At 51.2% G+C, this 3,699-nt stretch overlaps 1 protein-coding gene across 2 annotated transcripts in view; it reads left to right on the top strand.

Annotated features, from left to right (window-relative positions):
- KCNS3 (potassium voltage-gated channel, delayed-rectifier, subfamily S, member 3) overlaps positions 1–3,699 on the top strand; it is a 43,964-nt gene that overhangs the window by 1,680 nt on the left and 38,585 nt on the right. The window contains exon 1 of one of the 2 annotated variants that reach the window (XM_008578913.1): positions 2–43. The exons of the other annotated variant lie outside the window; for it this stretch is intronic. The gene's annotated coding sequence lies outside the window, so the exon portion shown is untranslated. Of the gene's footprint in view, position 1; positions 44–3,699 lie in introns of those variants that run through there. 2 annotated transcript variants of the gene reach the window in all.

The raw sequence follows: 3,699 nt of genomic DNA, 5'->3' as shown, positions 1-3,699 counted from the left end.
GGTCGCAGACCGGAGCGAGCCGGACGCGCCTGGACTCCTGCAGGTACCTGCTTGTGTCCCCACCTCCCCGCGCGCCCCGGAGACTTCTCCGTGCGACCCCGCAACTTTGCCGCCCCTCCCACCATTTGTCGCCCCCGTCCCCAGTGTTCCAGGTTGCGGTGGCAGGACCCTCAGGACTACGACCGCAGGGGACTTTGCATCTTGCTGGGCGCCTGGCTCGCCGTGGCCCCCATCCTCCGGTCCCCGGAGCCCGCCGTCGCTGGAGCCCTAAGGCTCCGCCTGTTGCATGAGCTTTGGGCAGCCGAAACGGTGTGTGGGTCCCTGGAAAGCAGCGGGGAGGAAATCTCGGATCAGCTTTCGGGGCGCGGGATGGGGTGGGGTGGAGGACGGACTGGAGGCGGGAGAATCCGTGAAAGAATCGGCGGAGAAAGGCGGCACCGCGCGTTGGGGCATCCCCGGGGCGTTTCCTAAGCCGGGGAGCCGTTCCTTCCCTTCCTCGAGAGGAGGCGCTTTCCTGGCGATTGTAAGTGCTTCTGGGGCTGCCTGCTCCGCCTTCTTCCTTGTCACCCCCTCCTCCCCTTTGCCCTGCAGCGATGCAGGGCGGCCCGCGACAGCTGCAGGGAAGAGCGCACCCGGGGTCCTTGCCCTTGCAGAGCGGCGCCCCGGGACTGCTGGCGCGCTCTGGGTGCGGGCGGCTTGGGGCTTGCAGGGCCCGTGTGGAGTCGTCCGCCGACTCGGGGCGTTTGGATCAGTGGTAGTGGTGGGGGTTGGTGCTCAGGGTCAGGAACTCCTCTTTTCCGCGCCCCTCTGGGTGGCTGTCGCACCTCTTGAGGCGCCTGGGCTAGCGAGAGAGCCAGACCTGCCGGCAGGGGCCGCGGCGAGCCGGGCTGGGCGCCTTTCGCATTGCAGGGCTCGTTCTGCTCCCCCTTTACTCCCCCGCTCTGTCCCTTCTCGTCCGTTTCGGGAAAGGAGCTCCTTCTGCGTCCTTGGTGTTCCCCTGTTCTCGGCTGGGGAGACCGAGGCGGTAGCGTTACTCGGGTCGCTCGCAGCAGGGGCAGAGGACAGCCAGGAACTGCCTCCACCCGCCAGAATGACCCAGGACCTGCCGGGGCGTGAAGGGGGTGGGCGTGGAGACGTTCCTTAGGGTCCTAGAAAGTAGATTTGCGGTTCACTCGAGCTCTTGGCTTTGGTCTTTCACCTTGCCCTCTGAAGAGAGTGGGACAGGTGAGGAATACCAGGTCAGAAATCGTTCCCGTCCCTTTTCATGTATTTGCTTAAGCGATTTGCATAACCACTCCCTTGGAACCGTGTAAGTTACTCCTAGTTGCCCCCCTTCTTAGACTACTTGCAAATACCTGCCCAGGGAAGCAGGAAGCAGGTATTTTCCTGAGCACCTGTCCCCTTTGTAAAGGCATGTGCCCCAGTGCTTTATCCTCCCCACATGTCTGGGGCTGAAAGAGGGTGGCAATTGATTCTGTGGTTGAACTTGGTGTAATGTGTAGGTACCCTCCTTGCCTGGGTGGTGAACTCCTTTAGAACACTGATTCATTCCCTATGCATTTACCACCAGCCAGCAGTGGGCCAGGCCTGGGCTGCACCCCAGGGATAAACAGCGGATAATGACATGGTTTCTGCTCCAGGTCTAGTCCTGTTTTCCCTTCTTTCTCACAGGCTTTCTTCCTTCTCCTGTTCTAATATTGTTTGTCATTTCAAAACTAGAAATTGCCAATATTGGGACAGGGAAGAGAAGATGGTGCTGACGTACTTAAGAACTTTGAATCCAAAGCATATTGTGACTATTCTAAGGAGACTTGTGGGATCTCTTTTAATTGAATCTTGTGTCTGAGCCATTATTGCTTGAATGAATACAGCCACTGATGAATGCAGCCAAGCTAAGCTTTGGCTAGTCAAGTGTGTGAGAGCAAATTAGGAGGTCATAGGCAGTCTTTGCTCTGTTTGGAAATACTAAAATATTAGAAATCCACTGTTCTAAATCTTGGGTTTGCCAGGAAAGTACCAATTAAGTTTCTTTTTCTTCTCCTTCTTCATAGGAAGGGAAAGAGTAGGGTCACCAGCCCCCTTCTCTGTCTTCAGTGAACTTTCCCCTTCACTGAAATCCTTCACAGACACGCATCCCCCTGTCCTACCAGGTCTCAATCTGTCCCGTGTCTGACATTTGGTGTTGGAACGTGTGTCAGCTTCGAGACTGCAGGCACCACAGGGTTTTCCTCTTTTGTTTTTTTAGACAGATAACATTAATTGGCTGTATACTAATATGCCAGATACTCTGCTGGGCACTTTTCAGTGCTTATCTTGTTTAATCCTCACAACAACCCCACGAAGAAGTGGGGCTTGAGTTCTTAGCAGCACTGCTGTGGTAGCCAGTAGTAAATTTAGTGCATCTTCCCCAGTGCATCTGAGTTGGATGGGAGACCAACAGGATAGGGTGAACCTGACGTCCTGCTAGCAGGGAAGGACAGCTATTCAGGGTAGGTAGAGGCAGAGGGGAAGCTGGGTGTGCTTATTATCCCTGCTTATAAGGTGTCAGGACAGTAGATCCTCCAGAGTGCCACTTGTGCATAATACCCACAAGGAAATGTCATAGAAAATAGATTAGAATGTGGAAACCTAGGTTCTAGTTCTGATTTCTACTTCTTTATAGCTCTGTGACTTAAGTCACTTTGCTTCTCTGGGTCTTGGTCTGTTTAGCTATAGGGATCTAGATCTCTGATATTTATTGTTACCCTGTACTAGACACTAAAAGCTTTTACATGTCCGAGTATTAACTCATTTCTTCCTGATGACAACCTTAGGAGGTGGGTTGTTTTATTACCCTATTTTAGATGAGGAAAGAGAGACAAAAATGAATAACTGGTGCAGGGTCACTCAGCTGGGAATATGGGAGGTCAGGGTATCCCTGGCAGTCTGACTGCAGAGCCACTGTGAGATTCAGTCCTCCTCCTTTATTCTTCCTACAGCTCCAACACTGTGTCCTATTCTTAGCAGGATCTCAGACTGGGTTTGTTGAATGGTGACAGTTATCAAGTGATTTTTGGGTCCTATGTCTCAGCCTTAAAAGGAACCTTAAAGACTGCATTAGAAAAATGTTCTTTTTGCCTTTGACAAAATAGCCCGCTTTTCAATGGAATTCTGTCCAGCTGGTTAGGAAAAAAGGATGACAGACTATAAAGATCATGGGCTAGGCAAACATTATGGTTATTTCTAGAAAATGTATTTATCAATATGAGAAACCCAGAAAAATCACAGAACACTTTGCACTCTTTTGGAAAACTGTCAAATAAGTCAAACAGTAACCAACCCACAAGTATTTATTGTGGTAGTGTCATGTGCCCAGTACTGCGGACACCGAGTGCAGGAAGAATCTAAGACTTGGTCTTTGAGCTTGAATTTATAGTGGATCTGGAGACTCAAGATTAATAAGCACAAGACAGGTCAATAAAAGATGCTAAATTAAGTCCTGATGAAAATCACAATATGACTGTTGAATTTGTATAGCCTACTGTATTTTGCAAGAACTTTCACAGGGCCTAGCTGGTTTCGGTCCTTATACCAACCGAGAGTCATAAGCCATAGGCAGGGCAGAGGTTAGGAAGCCCATATTAAAGAAAATAAGGCAAAATGAGCCTTGGACTTGGACGTAGCCAGGGGGCTTCTGACTCCTAGTCCAGCATCTTTTCG

This window comes from Galeopterus variegatus, unplaced genomic scaffold, assembly GCF_000696425.1.
Source record: "Galeopterus variegatus unplaced genomic scaffold, G_variegatus-3.0.2 Scaffold1781, whole genome shotgun sequence".
Taxonomy (NCBI): domain Eukaryota; kingdom Metazoa; phylum Chordata; class Mammalia; order Dermoptera; family Cynocephalidae; genus Galeopterus; species Galeopterus variegatus.
This window is presented reverse-complemented; position numbering and strand designations above follow the sequence as displayed.